The 20,333-nt window shown below is 33.3% G+C and overlaps 1 long non-coding RNA gene across 3 annotated transcripts in view; it reads left to right on the top strand.

The window, feature by feature from the left end:
- Window positions 1-20,333, top strand: part of LOC131382487 (uncharacterized) — a 131,130-nt gene that overhangs the window by 80,631 nt on the left and 30,166 nt on the right. For 2 of the 3 annotated variants that reach the window (XR_009212007.1, XR_009212009.1), the window contains one exon: window positions 12,280-12,451. This is a non-coding gene — a long non-coding RNA (uncharacterized LOC131382487). Of the gene's footprint in view, window positions 1-12,279; window positions 12,452-14,001; window positions 14,116-20,333 lie in introns of those variants that run through there. The other variant, XR_009212008.1, reaches the window with a different exon arrangement.

Here is a 20,333-nt window from a genome sequence, read left to right as displayed (position 1 = left end):
AAGCTCTATGTTATTTTCTGTTACAATTCTTTAAAGAATTGCTTCTGGTTCTTGACTGTACTCATTTAAAATTTCCATTAATTCTCTGCTCTTGTCTGGAGCCAATCTGAGCACAATGGTTTTGGTAACCCATCTACTGGACAGTTTGCTCAACTTTAATTTTTCAATCAAAATTATTTAAGCTGAACCAATTGAAATGTCCATGATGGCGGGTATTGTTTCTGTGGTTAATTGATGGTTCTCTTCAACTACGGCACAAACAAAATTAAGTTTTTTCTTGCAAATTGATATGGAATGTCTGCTGCTGTGTGCTTTGTTTTCAACAACATCTCATCCCTTCTTAGAATAAGTTATCCATTTGTAAACTGCTGATTTATTTGGGGCATTATCAAAATGTGTTATAAACTTTTCATAAAGAATCAGTGATTTCACTATTCTTCCACCCAAGCTTCAGCATATATTTTATGTTTGTTTTGGCTTCAATTTTAGCAGAATTCATGTTGCTCTGATAGGAGCTCTTTTCAAACTGGTTTCTTATCCTTCTTAGCACCTAAAAATATATCCTGTTTAGACATGTTACAAGTTAACATGAGTTTATTTTAACACAAAAAATTAAGGTCTATGCAGAGTTTTCTCAAACCACACATATTCCATGAATACTTTAAAGACCCTTCACATGTTGAATATTTTTTCATGTGCTTACTAGTTATCTGTATCAATTTTGATTAGGTGTCTGTTCAGATCTGTTATGAGTTGAACTGTTTCCTAACAACTCATATTGTTAGTGGTGGAAGAGATCCAAGTTACCCCAAGTTACTGGTGGCAAATTCATACCCATCTGTAGCAACTTCAGCCCTTGTCTCCTCAGAAGAAAGAATTTGACTGAGGGGCATAAGGCAGAAAAAGAGATTGAAGGAAGTTCCAAAACAGGAATGGAAGTTTATTTAGAAGGCCTTAGAACAGGAAAAAAAGGAAGTAACTCATGGAAGAGTTCCAAGTGGGCTCCTAAAGGTCAAAGAGAGAAAAAGAAGGGGCCTTTAACCTTGATCCTGGGACTTTATAGGCTCACCTGTTTCTCATGATTCTTCCCTTAGGATGGATTTTCTGCATGCACAGTGTTCTCCTTACCCTTGGGATTGGACAGTGTATTTAGGGAGTTATATGCATGCCCATCTGAGACTTTCTTTTTCCGGTGGAGTGTGCCCAGAAGATCATACTTCGCTATTTTTGTCTCTTAATCTGCCCATGAAGTTGCTTCTCCCTAGGGCCTATATTCAATTAACATTTTGATGTAACAAGTATGCTTTACAGAGTAGAAGTTTTTAACCTCAATGGAGTGCAACTTACTAATTATTATTTTTCATTAATCATGCTTTTGGTATTGTATCTTAAAACACATCAACAAACCTAAGATCACACAGATATTTTTCTTTGATATCTTCTAGAAATTTTATAAATTTGAGATTTGCATTTTTATCTATTATTCATTTTAAGTTAATTTTATAACATATGTAAAGTCTATATGTGTATATATAAGTGCGTGTGTACATATATATATATATAGCACTTGAGTGTGCGATTGTTCAAGCACCAGTTGTTGCCAAAATTATCCTTCCTCCATTTAATGACCTTTGCTCCTTTGTCAAAAATTGCTTATTTTTGTGTTGGTTTCTTTCTAGGTTCTCTATTTTATTTTATTAATCTATTTGTCTAATTGTTAACGAATACCACTGTCTTTATCACTATAGCTTTATAGTAAGCCTTGAAGTTGTATGCTGATATTCTTTTGACTTTGTTCTATCTAATATGTTGTTAGCTCTTCTAAGTTGTTGTCCTTTCCATATAAACTTTAGAATCAGTTTGTTGATATCCGTGAAGTAAGTTGCTGTAATTTTAATCAAGATTATACTGAATAAGTAAAATAAATTGGGAATTTGACTATTTTTATTTAGTTAGTTTTCAGTGCTGAGAGTGAAGCTCAGCTTCATAATTTAAAATGTATTTTTTTAGCAAGGTAATCAATTTTCAGTATAAAATTACAAAATATATATAAAAAAACTTCTACTATCTTATTACTCAGAGTAACATCTTTTAACTATGTCTTTAAATATCTTCAATAATTACCAATATCACTATAAATATTTTGACTGAGCTTTTGTTTTTTTCCCATATTCTTTTGAAAACTGTTGCTCACCACCATGAAAAATTAGAATTTATATTGTTTCCTCGAGTTTATAATTGCTTTTTAAATTTTTTTACCAAGCATAATATGCCTTAAAGGTAACTTAAACTTATCTCGCTAACCATGGATTTCTTCTTTCTAGATTTTACTCAAAAATTATTCAAATTTTCTCTCCAATTGCTTTGGTTATTCTGTAGTCTCACTATAATGCTGTCCTTCAGGTGTTTGTTTTACTCTATTTCTAGATTAGATCCATTTTTTCCTCAGTCTTGCATCTTCTTTCTTTATTAACTTCTTTATTTCATATCCTTGAGTAACTATGCCCAAAAGAGACAAAAGGAGATAGATAAATTCTGGATTTTTGCATGTCTGCATCTCTCATTTTTGATAGTTTGGAAGAGTATTGAATTCTAAATTAAAAACAATTTGTGCTCAGACATATACAGGCATAATTTTATATTCTTCTACATGCCAGTGTTGCTGATAAGACTCATGGGAATCTAAAATTTGTTCTACTGTTAGAACTAGTTTTAATTTTCTTTTTACTTCTTTTTTCTACAAATTTTCTAAGAATTTTAAAGTTATTCTCAATATCTTAAGATATCCTCAATATCACAATATTTCATTATGGGGCCTTCTTGTTCTCTTCCTGTTTTTCATCCTTCTCTGATATTATTGCTTTGTTTTTCAACACTTTGATTATTTTAATTTGAAAATAATTTTTCTAAAAAAAATCTTTTGTTCTTTTTAAAATTATTTAAATTTTAAATTCTTATTCTTTTTTCATAGTTCTTTCTGGAACTCTTCAAATTTACTGTTTGTGTTTCTTTCCTTCCCTCTCATACTTTTATTTTCTTTATATTCTATGATATAGAGGATATCTTTTTACTTTTATTTCAACTCTTCTATTGAATATTTGATTTTGTAATTCTGTATCTGGATTGATCAATTTAGGCTGCTACAAAACAGAGTACTATAATCTGGGTGGCTTAAATGCCAGAATGTATTTATCACAGTTTTGGAGCTGGGAATTCCAAAATCTCTTTTTTTTTTTTTTTTTTTTTTTTGTGACATGAACAGACTGAGACTTTTCCAAATCTTTAAGTTATAGCTGCTTATTGCTTAATGTCTCCATGTTCAATTTATTTATCTCTTCTCTCATTTTACTATAAGTAGTCAGGAGGAATCAAGATGCTTTTTCAACATTGTACTTAGAACTCTCTTCAAATAAATATTCAATTTCATCACTCACAGTTCTACCTTCCAAAAACCACTAGGACACAAACACAATTCCACCAAGCTATTTGTCATTTTATAACAAGGACAATATTTTCTCTATTGCCCAATCACATGTTACTAATTTCCATCTTAGATATCACCAAAATAGCTCTTCAAATCCATATTTCTATCAACATTCTGTACACAGTTATTTGTGTGTTCTCTAAGAATATGAAAGCTTTCTCTACAGCTTTCCTCTTTAATTTCTGAGCCCTCACCAGAATCACCTTTAAATTCCTTCAAAGCTATACGTAGGCTTTTTCTAGCATGCACCTCAAAACTCTTTCAGCTTCTACCCATTACTCACTTTCAAACTGCTACCACATTTTTAGATATTTGTTACAACAGCAGTCCACTTCTCAGTACCACCTCTGATTTTGAAATTTGTACATTATTTTTGAGGCATTGGTATATTCCTTTCATTGCTACATTAGATTACATTGGATTTTCTGTCAATGAAAAGTTTCATTGTTTTCAGGTATTTATTGTTCTAAAATATTCTTCTAGGAAATTTGTCTCTACACAGATTCAGGAGTTTTTCTAGGTAATTCAATACAAACTGGGCCGGGCATGGAAGCTCACGCCTGTAATCCCAGCACTTTGGGAGACCGAGGTGGGAGGATAACCTGAAGTCAGGAGTTCCAGACCAGCCTGGCCAACATGGCGAAGCCCCATCTCTACTAAAAATACAAAATTAGCCAGTCGTGGTGGTGCATGCCTGTAATCCCAGCTACTCTGGGAGGCTGAGGCAGGAGATTCACTTGAACCCTGGAGGCGGAGGTTGCATTGAGCCGAGAGTGCACCATTGAACTCCTCCAGCCTTGGCAAAAAGAATGACACTGTCTCAAAAAAAAAAAAGGGTTAGAGTATGTTCCAACACGTTTCCACAGTGGTTGCAAAATATTATACTCCGACCTGCACTGTAAAGGGTTCTTGTTGATTACCACTTGCCCCAACTCTTAGAATTATTTGACTTTCATTTTTATTTCTAAAGTCAAATCTTACTGAGTTTATATTTGAATTGCCCTGATTACACATGAACACTTAAGAAGATATTTACTACACATTGTGTAAACTTCTCTGGAAGCACCCTCCATAAGTTTTGTCTATTTTCTTTTGTTTACACATATTTTGAAATTGATATGTGGGGGATATTTATGTATTCTGAATATGAATCTCTGTTGGTTTTACAACCACCAAATATATACTTCTAGTGTTGCTAGTCTTTTCACTTTATTTAGATTATCATGTGATAAAAGACATTTTTAAATTTCAATTAATCAAAAGTACAGAAAAATAACATTTTCCAGTAAATGCTTAGGTCTTTCTGAAAATTTTGAAATATTAATATTAAAAGTTGCTTCTTCTTATAAAACATTTAAAGCAATATTATGGAAACTTGTGATATGTTGATTCTTTCTCTAATTTCCTAAAAACATAGAATTCTTCATTGTGTCCAGATGCAAAAGATTTTTTTTTCTGTTTAATTTTCTCTAGTTTTCTAGTGCTCAGTTGTATGATGAACTCTAAAACAATGAACATTATGACATGCTATCAATCATTATAGGCAAAAATAGTGTCAAGTGCAATTACTTATCAGTAGTCCTCTTATCTGTTCTAATTTTGCTTTGACTAATACAGGTAATGACTCCAGTGCCATTTGACTTACCACACATAAAGAAAGAGAAATAAGATTTATTACAGAATTCCTGAGAGTGTTTTTTTTTTGAGCACCTTAGGTTTCTTTGTTTAGGTTTGAATATGATGTCTTCAGAACATTTTGTTGATTTTTAAAATAATAATAACACAAAAAATAAAAACATAAGTTACAAACATAGTAAGACTGCAGGTTCTTTGCTAATATGTATGCTGCAGAAACATACATGTGATAAACTCAAAGATATTTTTTACCTTCTTAGACTTTTCTTAAACAAAATTAATGCTCTGTGTTAAAATCACTGGATTTCTTATCAGATCCTCAATATGAGGCTTATGTAAATATCAAATAAGCTATTTGATTTTGAGTTGGAACATTTTTTAGTATTATTCTCAGCATTAACTAAAATATGCCTTTCAATTCACCTTGAATATGGATCTCAGATGAACAACTTCAATGGTTTGTCTGTGGCTCTGAGGAATATAGGTCAGTTCATTTAATTAAACCCTCAAAGTATTATACAACTGTGTTTTTAGACACATGTTTTACAACAAAATAGAGTTATTTCATATTAAAATAGAGGTATATTTTAACAGATAATATGTGTCTATTAATATATCTTTGAATATAAATAAATATGTGTCACAATATTAGAAGTGTGTAGAAAAGATGTAAAAATTTTTACATGGCTAGTTAATTTACTTATTTTCAATTCTTTTTCTTTCTTATAACCACCTACAGAATTAGTCTGGTTACTAGATTTAATAAAATATCTATATTTACTATTCAAACTAAAAAATAGACATCACCTAGTTTGTGTTCCAATGTGTATCGTCTTTATAGATCATCCTGATCTGGTAGAAATATCATAAAATGTATTATGTGCTTAAATAGTATATTTTTCCCCTTGACTCTTCTGTACATTTTAGTTGTCTAATTGTATTGCTTCTAATATTCTGTCACTCTATTTTCTCTGCTTTCCTTAAAAAAGAATCACATACTAATAGGTTGTATTTACCTCACTGGCTGTGTCATTGAGACTTTTATTAAGTCATCGATTTCCATTTACTTCAAAGCCTAAACTTTATCACATTATTTTCTTTCATATTTACAGATAAACACTTGTGAATAAGGGTGGCTTTGTTTTCAGTGCATGTAAACATGCACTGAATGTAAATTCTGGAGAGAATGTAATTATAAGCTCTTATTCTATTTTATTACACTTCCAAGAAGTTAGGACTTTATTAAATGTGTAACTTCCATTTGCATCCCTGGAGAAATAAATTAAAAGAGTGAAAGTGTTTATTTATTGCGTTTTTTTATACATTTATTAAGTTCACAGCAAACTTCGTGCTATAACTAATTAACAAAAACAAAAATGCTGTGAATTTAAATATTCAAATATTTAAGTAAATATTTGAATAGTTTATTGTCAATAAACCTGAAGAAAGACTGGATGAATTTATTGAGTATTACTTATCATAAGCTTAATACCAGAATAATCCTCTTGTTGGTATAAACCTTTTGTTTCTACTGAATATATTAAAGATGCTTTCATTATTATCATCAACTTAAATGTCTAATGTAATCCTTAGTGCTAAAAAATTTGGAAGGAAAGAAGCAAAAGAATATGTATTACAAAGTGTTAATGTCTTAGGAGTAAAAGTCATTTTACTCTGAAGAATATTTAGCAACTTTATATGCATAAGCAACTTCATTGTTAATCCATAGGAATTATGATGAAATTAGATAATTATTTCATTCATTACATAAATATTTATTGAATATCTAATTTGTGTCAGGTACTCTTCCAGACACCGGTGCTATGTTAGTGAACAAAAAAAACAAAATATTTTGCTTTCCCTCCCTCCCCTCTATAAAACTGGGCTTATATTAGGCAGAATAGGTAGTGAGAGAGGTGTGGAAAGAATGCAAACCACTGAGTTATGAGGGTGGCAGGTCAGAAGTGCTAGAAGAAGTGACCACGGGAAACACAGGTCAAATTTTAAAACCAATGGAAGCCTTACACCTTATACAAAAATTAATTCAAGATGGATTAAAGACTTACATGTTAGAGCTAAAACCATAAAAACCCCAGAAGAAAACCTAGGCATTACCATTCAGGACATAGGCATGGGCAAGGACTTCATGTCTAAAACACAAAAAGCAATGGCAACAAAAGCCAAAATTGATGAATGGGATCTAATTAAACTAAAGAGCTTCTGCACAGCAAAAGAAACTACCATCAGAGTGAACAGGCAACCTATAAAATTGGAGAAAATTTTTGCAACCTACTCATCTGACAAAGAGCTAATATCCAGAATCTACAATGAACTCAAATTTATAAGAAAAAAACAAACAACCCCATCAAAAAGTGGGCGAAGGACATGAACAGACACGTCTCAAAAGAAGACATTTACGCAGCCAAAAAACACATGCAAAAATGCTCATCATCACTGGCCATCAGAGAAATGCAAATCAAAACCACAGTGAGATACCATCTCACACCAGTTAGAATGGCCATCATTAAAATGTCAGGAAACAACAGGTGCTGGAGAGGATGTGGAGAAATAGGAACACTTTTACACTGTTTGTGGGACTGTAAACTAGTTCAACCATTGTGGAAGTCAGTCTGGCGATTCCTCAGGGATCTAGAACTAGAAATATCATTTGACCCAGCCATCCCATTACTGGGTGTATACCCGAAGGACTATAAATCATGCTGCTGTGAAGACACATGCACACGTATGTTTATTGCGGCATTATTCACAACAGCAAAGAGTTGGAACCAACCCAAATGTCCAGCAACGATAGACTGGATTAAGAAAATGTGGCACATATACACCATGGAATACTATGCAGCCATAAAAAATGATGAGTTCATGTCCTTTGTAGGGACATGGATGAAACTGGAAATCATCATTCTCAGTAAACTATTGCAAGGACAAAAATCCAAACACTGCATGTTCTCACTCATAGATGGGAATTGAACAATGAGAATGCATGGACACAGGAAGGGGAACATCACACTCCGGGGACTGTTGTGGGGTGGGGGGAGGGGGAGGGATAGCATTAGGTGATACACCTAATGCTAAATGACGAGTTAAGGGGTGCAACACACCAACATGGCACATGGATAAATATGTAACAAACCTGCACATTGTGCACATGTACCCTAAAACTTAAAGTACAATAATTAAAAAAAAAAAAAGATGTTAAAAAGATTCTACTGAGGCATGGAAAAACAGGTAATATCATCTGACTACAGGTAAGGTCCATCATGCAGGGAGTAGCTGCTTGTAAACACTTGATTACAAGGAGGGATTAAAATACTCTAGAGTTAAGTTTGGGAAACACACTGAAAGCAAATGAAATAAAATGGTAAAAGTCACAAAGAATTCTGCAGTGTGGTTTTGAATTCAAGCCATTTGCCTATCCTCAAAGATAAGCCCTGACTTTTATATTAAAATGTTGGTGAATGGAAGTATATTTCCATATATGAAGTTAAGATAAAAATCATCATAAGGTATATTTTGTATTATTTATTAGAATCCTTTACTTCATGTTTTTTTTTTACAATAACCAACCAATATCTGCTAGTTTCAAGATATTGATAAGAGTTTTCCTAAACACTGAAATAATATATCAGTAATTGTGCAACTTTAATTTTGTGGAAAATATAACTACATATATTCAGTCTTCCCACCCCAGTTGATTCATAACAGAAATTCAATTATTTGAATGCAGAAACTGGACTTTAACCTGAATCAATACATATAAAAGGAAGTCAAATTTTAAACTGTCATGATCATCTTGAAATCACCTTTTTTATTTTTATTAAAATAAAAAATTTTATAAAAATATGCTTATTAAAATATATAATATGATTATTTTTGTTTTTCTTCATGGTTACAATTCGCTTTATGTTTAATTTTTTGGATATTGAAGTATTGAAGGCAGATTTGGTGGCTGTAAAAGTGTATAAATGAATAGACCATAGTACCAACACCTATTAATTAAAGACTGTATTTGGACAACTGCCATAACATTCAATGTAGAATGTATTTTAAAATAAGTTAACTATTTTTAACTGATATCCATATTAAAACATTATAATACAACAGTATGCATGGAAAATAATACATTTAACTTTATACAATCTATTTTTCAATGCCATTTTATTTACAATCAACCATTTTCAAAATTGCTTAGCAGGTTATAGGCATTAATTCCAAGTACATGAGGCTATGTGATGGGTTGGGGAAAATAGCATGCTATTTTTTCTCCTATAAATACATTCTTTTATTCTTCCAGATGATCAACCAACAGCTGCTGATTGCTTCAGCTGTCCTGTATTTTGGTTGATAAATAAAGCATTCTTTGATTTTAAAATCTGCCATTATTATGCATATACCAATAAATTAAAAAATAAAACTTTTAAAAAAGTCTCTTCTTTTGAACCTATATTGGCTTGGGAAAAAATGTATACATATGTTTTAAGCATTCTGAGAATTGTGGCAATAAGAAAGGTATATTACTCCCTTTTTTACAATTTATTTCATATTTAAATAAAAAATGCATCAGCATTGATTGTAATTATTATTACCTAATTAATATCATTATTTTATTGGAGGGGGAAATGAATGAATAACTTGCCCACATACCACAAGTTCTATTAAATAAACATTTTTATTATGTAACTGTCATAAAAAAATCTGCATTTTATTTTAAACCTGAAGTTTATTATTCATTATCAGCTGAACACTTGCAAAGGCTAAAGCACTGAGCTGTTCCAGAACCAGTGTGTCTGTTGCTATTGTCTCTTTTTTGTTTGTTTTTTGTTTTGTTTTGTTTTCGATTACTACAAAATCTTGATCAAATCTTTATTGAGCTATTCAGATAAAAAATAGAGTTCCTTATTAGAACTTCGAAAATACATGAAATTGAATATTTGTAAAAATGATATTATCTTATGGGGGCATCTCTACTTGTTTTGTTATTACAATGTTTTATTATCTTTTCAGCAAATAATAATGCTTTAATCATAGAACCACTTAAATTTTGCAACAATTTCATTGTGTTTTTTTCTAGTATATGAAAAATATTTTCTCATTATATTAACAATTCTGTGCATTCTACATCAAAACTTTTGACCTTATGACAAACTAATACTTTATCCTTTTAAACTTATTACAAAAATATAGGGGAAATTTTAATTTTTCCTTCCAAATATAGGTTCATAAGAAATAAAGTTTACTTGAACAAAATTGGAATGAACAAACATCTTGCAATTTGTTGGGTGTGACATATATATTCTTACTTAATATACTGAATTATTTTCTAAAAAATCCTTTCAGTATGTTTTATATATGTATATTATACAGCAGATAATTTATTTAGTTGCTACCTTTCCATCATTAGTCAGATATAGCAAGAACATATTCATCTTCCCAGTGAAGTAGGCTTTATAAACTCAAAGGCTAACATAGTATTGCTTATTAAACACATTTTAAACAGAATAAATGTGAAAATTACATGCATATCAATATTATTTCATTTAATTTAGATTTTATTACAGTATTTTTGAATAAAATCCCATGATCAAACATAAATTTACCTTATAGTAAGTCACTAAGAGAACTGATCATATGTATCAGTGTTTCTCAGGTTTGGTTTAGTTTTGTTTATTTTGTCTATAATTTATTTGAGATTTGTGTTCTCTTCTCTGTGGTATCCAATGGAAAAAAAAACTATATGATTTTAAAACATGCATATTTAAAATAGATTGTGTGAATGTGGTTATATTTTTGTCAGCTTTAGTGAGGGAGACACACATTATTCATATTTCCAGGAATGTAGTGTATTGTTTCACATATATATTTAAATCCTAGGCATAAAACTGTGTTGCATTACTACACTTTATCTGTCATGAACATTCTTTTTCTCAACTCCTTTCATTTTGTCATGCTCCTTTTAATAATGCAAGTCTGACCATTAGTCATTTCATTTTCCTGGCTAACATCTTTGCATTAGGGATAGACATGTGATCTGACAAACATCAGGAAGATACAGTAAGAGTTTTGTTGGGGTTGTTGGAATAGAGGCAAGCTATTCATGTTGGGTCTAAATATGGAGCCTAAACTTGTAAGAAGCTGCCATCTGAAAGCTACACAAAAGGTAGAAGAGCTAAGAGAAGACAGTAAAATTATGATTTTTTTTTTTTTTCTTGAAACAGAGTCTTGCTCTGTCACCCAGGCTGGAGTGCAGTGCACAATCTCGTCTCACTGCAAGCTCCGCCTCTGGGGTTCATGCCATTCTCCTGCCTCAGCCTCCCGAGTAGCTGGGACTACAGGCGCCTGCCACCACGCCTGGCTAATTTTTTGTATTTTTAGTAGAGACAGGGTTTCACTGTGTTAGCCAGGATGGTCTCGATCTCCTGACCTCGTGATCTGTCCGCCTCCACCTTCCAAAGTGCTGGGATTACAGGCGTGAGCCACTGCGCTCGGCCAAAATGATGATTTTTTTTAAGTTACTGAACCCAGTTATACTAACTGAAGCCTGTAATTATGAGGCAGTATATTTCTTTTCACTTTATCTCTTTGAACTGATTTGCAAGTGAGAGCCACTTAATTGATGCTCTAAACTTAGCCATAAAAGAAAACAAACAAAACTAAAAAACATGACAAACTACAGTTATGAAGTGTGGGTTAGTGGCTATCAATATATTTCTCTAAATAAAGATAATTTTCTAAATAAATGACAAAGTTTAAATATATATTTACTCTTTCAAAAGTATTTATTCAGCCCCAATGTAGGCTAATCAGTTAACAAAACAAGTAAAAACTCAGACTGCAGGAGCTTCGTTTCCTTTAGGTCAATTTAGTGCTAAATGTTTTCCTTTTTTTTCCTCTTCAGTCTGCCTCATACTTATTAACAAACAGATCTTACGGGAATATAAGACATATGAGAATTATGATCTATTTGTCCAGAAGACCCAAAGACTCATTTACATGATGGCGGTTTGCTTGGGGAGGCACAATGAATGTGCCGCCAGCTCAGGGTTATCTCTAGTATTGATTCATGGCAACTTTCTCGACTAGAAACTCCTAATTTGGGTTTGCGGTATCGCTTTTCTTAGAGTCTGATTTCTCTTGTCTTCTAGGGCACAGTCATATGTCTAATTGTGTACTAGGTATCTCCAGCTGAGGCAGGATTTGGGTCTGGAGGCGGAGAACATAAGGCCAATTCACGCTGACTTCTTAGAACTAAATCAAATGGAAACACGTCAGCTATGACAAGAAATATCCTCTCCATTTACATATGGCGTACACCAAGTAAGTGACTTTTTAACTTTACTTTATCCTCTTCATTTACATAGCGCGTACACCAAGTAACCAATGGAAATCTCTAGAGGGTATTTAAACCCCAGAAAATTCTGTAACCTGACTCCTGAGCCCCTATGCTCAAGCCCGCTCCAACCCTGTGGAGTGTACTTTAATTTTCTTTTCTGTTTTTTTTTTCTTTTTTTGTATTATTATTATACTTTAAGTTTTAGGGTACATGTGCACAATGTGCAGTGCAGGTCTGTTACATATGTATCCATGTGCCATCTTGGTGTGCTGTACCCATTAACTCGTCATTTAGCATTAGGTATATCTCCTAATGCTATCCCTCCCCCCTCCCCCCACCCCACAACGGTCTCCTGAGTGTGATGTTCCCCTTCCTGTATCCATGTGTTCTCATTGTTCAATTCCCACCTATGAGTGAGAACATGTGGTGTTTGGTTTTTTGTCCTTGCGATAGTTTACTGAGAATGATGGTTTCCAGTTTCATCCATGTCCCTACAAAGGACACGAACTCATCATTTTTTATGGCTGCATAGTATTCCATGGTGTGTACTTTAATTTTCAATAAATCTCTGTTTTTGTTGCTTCATTCTTTCCTTGCTTTGTTTTTGTGTTAGGTCCAATTCCTTGTTCAGGTCACCAAGAACCTGGACAGCCTCCACTGGTAACACAGCTAAATTTTTCATAAACATCTGACTAAAGTTCTAACATTTTCTTTTCACATGCAGTCAAAAATTTCATCTATTAGGAGGGATGAAGGAACGCATCGAAACCCTGTTATATTGCTTCTAAGTCTAAATAGCTAAGGCAGCATCTAGTAGCAAAAATTAAAGAAAAAAAATAAGGACAGAAGTACAGGGCTGTTGAAGTTGGGATGCACCCATTTATACGTGTTCTTTTCTTCTATAACTGTTCCTCTTCCATCATGTGAAATAGTATTCTAGAGACACTGGATGAAATTTATAGTTTAATTTTTATTGTGAGAAGAATTATGTCCAGAACGCAATCCACAGGGTGATTAGTATAGGTATCAATTATCACTGGTTTGTTATATTGGTTAGTTTTCCATATAGCCTTTAAAAGTAGTAATATGTTTCCCATACTCAAATTAGGAATGGGGATCCAGAAAAGTAGAAAATAAAAATCATTGCATTTGGTGGATCAGTAGAAATAGTCTTTGATATTTCTTCTTATAACAGTTCTATGAAAATAGCATTAAAAGTGAACACAGCAGCCCTAAAATAAACTTAGCAGATGACCCTCTGGGTTGGATTTTATGGTATCTTGTGTGGATTGTTGCCTCTGAAAGTGTAATGAGAGAGCCAGAAAGGGAAATAATCTCTTTCATATTTGTTATCAAAATTAAGCATCTTGTAGCTATCCCCTAGTCTTCTTCTGATTTTATAAAAATAAAAAATTACTAGGTTAGTTGGGGCAGGTCAGATGAGAAGCAGAACGTTCCTATTCTGCTTATAACCTTTTCAACTACAAAATTTATTTATTTTTTTCCTTCCTTTCTTCCTTATTTTTTTTAACAGCATTGAAATATTGAGAGAAGGGAGTTTAAAAAGATCAACTATGAAGACTAAAACAAATGTTTGTACTGTTAATGGTTTTTTTCACTTGTATAAATTTTAGAACTTTGTACCTCCATGCCAAATTTATTATTTTTACAAATGTGAATTACATGTAAAAACAAACTAGGCAATTTGAGAATTAACATGAATGGAGACATAGAGTGCTAATTGTAAGGAAATCATAATTTTTCTATTTGCTCATGTGAACAACAAAGTGAAAACAATAAACACAGTCACAAACTACTTTAAATATATTGAGATTCTAGTAATCTTAAAATGATAATGACAGAGGAATATTTTGAAAATTGGTTTTGGCATAAAGTAGCACTGATATTTGGTATCATTTTAGCAAATAGATTTAACTTCTCTAATACGAATCAAAATGAACAATGTGGTTATTAAAGGGATCTGAGAGTAAGGTTTTTTCTCTAAAACCTTCCAGTTTGTTCAAGCCAGTATCCCCCCAAAATTCTGCCTTCAGCTACCTTAGCATTTCCATCTCTAAACTCAAAGTTAAAACAGCAAAAATATTATATTTTCTCATTATTTCAAGCCCTGTCATATCACTTATGGCATATTACTTAATGATAAATAGTATCATAAATGAAATTGCATGCTATAAAATATCATAATAGAATAAATAAAACAGAGAACTCGGTGGGTTCATTTTATTTTCCTTGATCCATTAACCAAGCATTGCTGTTATCTTCTGTGGCAGAAATGGCTGATGACAAAAGGCTTGCATTTTCTGCTGCTGAGCTGAAAACACAGATTAAAAAACAGGCAGGATTTTTAATAATTTTATTTTGAAGTGTGTAGATAATCATTCAGTTTTTTTCAGGGGTGATTAGAGCTATTCTGACATCAAGTAAGGTAAAAAGAAAAAATAGAAAAATACATAATTTACCTTTTAATGTAAAAGCTAAATGAAGCCTCAAAAAATGATTAAATCTTGTCTTCTTTCTGCTACCTGGGCTAAACCTAAAAATGGCAAAGAGACGAATCAAGGTCTGAGGTGAAAGTCAAGTTAGTATTTTTTAGTAATCATTCTTTGACTCACTCACTGATTCACCCACTCAACAAATGCTAATTGAGTAGTTTCCAAGTGCCAGGTCCTGGAGATGCAGGTACCTTGCATCATTTTTCTAAATCCTTGCCTTCAAGAAATCAGTAGGGGGTAAGGCCAAGCTGTGAGATGGGAAAAAAAATACAGTAAACAAATACTGGAATGATGCAAGGTCTTTGACCAGAAGAAGAGCAAGAAAAATATGACACATCAAAGAAGGATGTATTAATGCCCTAAGAAGAAAGAAGCAACTGTGTTGAGATGGCATAATGCTGGGCAATGGATGGTCATAACTGGTCTGAACAGACAGGGAAGAGGAATGTAGCATTTGTCGTGAGGTCACTCTGAGGCTACTGGAAGCCTTTAAACATGGGAGTGATAGGTTAAGATTTGCATCTTAGAAATATTATCATATCAATATGGGAGAATGCCAAGATAAATCAAGGAAAGAAGACCACATATAGCCTCCTACTGGTGAGAAATTATGTCCTGAATTATGAATTGGGAGCAGTGAGAATGCAACACAGTCTTTACTGGATACAGTAAAGTACTTTCCACAAAGTACTCTGTTTAAAAACTTGCTTTCATTTCTCTGTCAGAAACTTTATCCCACATCTTTGGGTTGGAATATCAACTAATAGAGAATTAGTATTTTAACTTTCTTAGAGTGGATCTTTGAATATACCCAACAATTATTCAATAAACTTTCATCCTTTCATTTTTTATTCTAGCAATCCATTTTTCCACATTGCTCTACTTTCTAACACTATAATAATAAAAGTCTCTTCGTTGAACACTAGCAAACCATCGAGGTGAAAGACTACAAGTTTTTACCCTCAGTGCCATGCACAGGGCATTGCACTTACAAAGTTTCTAATAAATATTAAATTTAGATATGTATAAATTATTTAGCAAATGCTATCAAGTTACTTACTGTGAATCTTTCCTCAACAATTTGGTAATAAGAGAGGTAAAGTAGGCTTCTAGGATTAATGTCAATGAGATATTAAAAAATCACATTAAAATGACAGAAAAAATATATCTAGATGACTAAGACTAGATTGTATCCTGAGTGAATTTATTTTATTATCTGGCAGTATTTATTTTCTGGAAATTATTCATAGTACAAGATATAAAATAGGTATGAGACTAAATTAAATATTAGACAGATTAAACAATTTGTATAGGACACTTCGGTTGTGTTATAAATTGACAAAGATTCAATTAAAAATTACTTAAGCCAAAAGAAAGAAAACAGAGAGAGGTAGAGAAGAAGGAAGGAAGGGAGAGAGGAAGGAAGGAAGGAAGGAAGGAAGGAAGGAAGGAAGGAAGGAAGGAAGGAAAGAAAGAAGGAGCAAGTCAGTACTTGCATCTCCTGAGTGTACCTGCCCCAAGACACTTGATAGAAAGTCCTAGGCAGATAATGGTTTAGTCAGCTTTTTCTCCATCCACATTTTTCAGTCTATCAGAGTCACCAGGCAAGCTGTTCACTTGAAAGTGTAGAGGGCCGGGCGTGGTGGCTCATGCCTGTAATCCCAGCACTTTGGGAAGCCGAGGCAGGCGGTTCACAAGGTCAGGAGATGGAGACCATCCTGGGTAACGTGGTGAAACCCCGTCTCTACTAAAAATACAAAAAAATTAGCCTGGCGTGGTGGCGGGCGGCTGTAATCCCAGCTACTTGGGAGGCTGAGGCAGGAGAATCGCTTGAACCCGGGAGGTGGTGGTTGCAGCGAGCCAAGATCCTGCCACTGCACTCCAGGCTGGTGACAGAGCAAGACTCCATCTCCAAAAACAAACAAACAAAAAAAAGTGTAGAGAAGACTTGCTTATTACAAGAGAATGTGTTAGCTTGAGGTACCTGGAAACTAGAGATTCTCAAAGGCAAATCTGGCAGTGTCCATCAAGAGGCAAGGCTGACTGAGGTCATTCCTGTAGAAATTGATGCATCTAAGTATAATCAAATACCTAAATGCTCTGATAATTTAGCCCGTGATAGAGTTCACAGACTCTTTTCTTAGAAACTCCCATCTCTGCCACTAACTCCCACAATGAACTTGGGCTGTTCATTTCTTCATTTTATTTTCATGAAAAGTTAGAACTTCATATTCCTTTACTTAATATGGTTATTCATTTATACACTATCAGCCAAGGAGGAGATTGCAGAAATCATTTTGCCCAAAATACTATATTTTTAAGAAAATGGGAAGATAGCTGAAAAGCAGTACATTGTACTGTTTGTGCATTTTTGAAATAATTTTCCTAAACCAAGTAATTTTTTAAATGAATCAGTGTTCTATTTACATAATATTATCAAATACATTTTAGTGTGCTATTTCATTCTTCCTTTGTTAAATGTAATTTAATTGTATCTTGTTCTGACATACATGTGCAGGACATGCAGGTATGTTACATAGGTAAATGTATGCCATGGTGGTTTACTGCACCTATCGACCCATTATCTAGGTATTAAGCCCAGCATGCATTAGCTTTTTATCCTGATGCTCTCCCTCCCCACTTGTCCCTGCCCCGGAAGGCCCCAGTGTGTGATGTTTCCTCTCCCTGTGTCCATGCGTTCTCATTGTTCAGCTCCCACTTACAAGTGAGAACATGCAATGTTTGGTTTTGTTCCTGTGTTAGTTTGCTGAGGATAATGGCTTTTAGGGACATGGATGGAGCTGGAAGCCATTTTTTAAAAATTAAGATGTAATTCTTCCAGACACATACCTTGTAATTTCGTAGGATTGTTCCAACTTTTTTCTCATAAAAACTGGCAACAGCTACCCTGCTATTGTTGAACATGTTAGAGGTGTTTTCCTGTCTCAGGACCTCTTCACTTGCTGTTCCCATTTCTGGAATATCCATCTCTTCAATTGCTTCTTGTCTTGGTCTCTTGTTTAATTCAGATATTGACTCAAATATCACCAACTCAGAGTCTTCTCCATTCAATTTAAAATCGTCACTGTTCTCTACCTCTGCAAAAAGGGCTATTGCATCTAAAATTATACGAGTTAAGTATTATGCATTAATAAAAGTGTATTATATTTTCATAAAGGCGTCCTAGATAGATCAATTTATGAAGCATCCACAGAAATAATAAGTTATAGTGTTCCTATTAAAAAGTGTAATAGATATCTGTATGTTAATTTCTAAGATGTATTGCTAATTTGTTTTAGTATATTCCTTTTTATTAAAATGTTAAAATATACATATACATCTACATACTTATGCATATACATGCCTAAAGATACAAGCTAGTTCTGAAAAAAACACATACTTTCTTTTGAAGAGGGAAGTTTTCTATAAAGATGCATGCATTGCTTTTCCAATAAAACATTCTTTAAAAATAAAAGGGAGCAATTAATTCACCCTTTACAAAGTATTTATTGAATAACTGTTATGTGCCATATACTGTGAAAATTGACCTACCCAAGTTCACAGTGTTGGCTGCAAGCTGGTGACTCTCAGGTAAGTCTCATATATAAATTCTACTGTCCAGTATATTGTGTTATCTGGAGATATAACCTAGAATCTCCATCCTTGTCTAGGAGCTATCATTCTATAAGGAGCAAAGTTAGTAAATAAATAAATGAAATATATAAAGTCTTAGGTGGTTGTAAATATAACTAAGAGAATATTAAGAGAAGGGGAATAATGACTTTAAAGAGGTAGAGAACATTGGTGAATTTAGACAGAAGAGTTAGGAAAATACATCTGAGTTGGTAAAATTTGAGTCAGGGTCTGAAGAGAGCGAAAAAACTAAGACATAAAGAAATGTAAGGGATAGATATTTCAGGGCAAGAGCAAAGACCCTGAGAAAGGCACATGCATGTAATAATTTGAGGAAGCACAAAAGAATTGTTGTGGCTTTTGACAGTTTTCTAGAGAACAATTTTAGAACATTCTTAGGAAAATCTTTTACAGAATTTACCTGAGAGAATGGTGTGCTCTGATATTGGGCTGATTAGATTACTTAGATCAGGCCAAAAGAATCTTCCACATGATCTCGTGTAACTTAATAGGATTCTGTGACATTATTGGGGCCGTAGCATCACCTAACAATAAAGTATGGTTTCTTTTTTTTTTTTTTACCTTACTCTATGATGTAAATCTCTTTGGATGAACTCACAGGAAAAAGTTGTTTTATTGAAAACTATGCAGTTAGAGTTTCCTAGATTCATGGCATAATTCCACACTAATTGCAAAAGAAGTTTTCTGTTAGGCAACTCATAAGATGTACAATTGCAATTTCCATTCCTTTTTATTTCCAGTTAAGAAAACATCCATTGAGATCATATGTACTATCTCCATATTAGCCATAGTAAGATTGATTATGAGGTTAGTATTACCTTGCACATTGATACCGTTTATTTCATTTTGAACATATTTAACATATTACAAAAGAAAGACTAAACGTTCACTTTAGACTTTGAATATTTCATTTTGAAAAAATGAGTTACAAATTGAAATTCTTTACATATTCTAAATGCTTTACTGTGCATGGTGTTGACGTTTTATCCACATCTTAATACAAATAAGAAAATATTGGTATGAGAGATTGCAGTGGGCTTGTTAGTGCTGTTTTCAAACGACTAGTAAGCATGCCCTACTAACAAAGAGAAGTTATTGATAACTTTAACATTTTTCTTAGACCTTGACCACTAATAGAGAAACATGAAAAGATTTTTAACCAAGATTTATTTGAGAAAAGCCTCAAAAAAAATAAATACTTGAACATTTTGTAGTGCCCATGATTTGACAAACTTTGATAATATGCTGTACATTTTGTTGCCTCTAAAACCAAAAAATTTTATTAAAGACAAATAATTCACTAAATTAGAATATCAATGCCATTGACTTTTTTTTCTTTCTTTCTTTTTTGAGACAGAGTTTCACTCTTGTTGGCCAGGCTGGAGTGCAATGGCACGATCTCTGCTCACTGCAACCTCTGCCTCCTGATTCAAGTGATTCTCCTGCCTCAGCCTCCCAAGTAGCTGAGATTACAGGCATGTGCCACCATGCCCGGCTAATTTAGTATTTTTAGTAGAGACGGGGTTTCACCATGTTGGTTAGGCTGTTTCAAACTCCTGACCTCAGGTAATCCACCCGCCTCGGATCCCCTAAAGTGCTGGGATTACAGACATGAGCCACTGCACCCGGCCCCATTGACATTTTTTTAAAAGAATAGAAATAATGTACAGTTGATTCTGCTTTCAGAATATGCATTATT

This window comes from Hylobates moloch, unplaced genomic scaffold (assembly GCF_009828535.3).
Source record: "Hylobates moloch isolate HMO894 unplaced genomic scaffold, HMol_V3 SCAFFOLD_30, whole genome shotgun sequence".
Taxonomy (NCBI): domain Eukaryota; kingdom Metazoa; phylum Chordata; class Mammalia; order Primates; family Hylobatidae; genus Hylobates; species Hylobates moloch.
The sequence above is the reverse complement of the archived record's forward strand: the minus strand, read 5'-3'. Positions and strand labels throughout refer to the sequence as shown.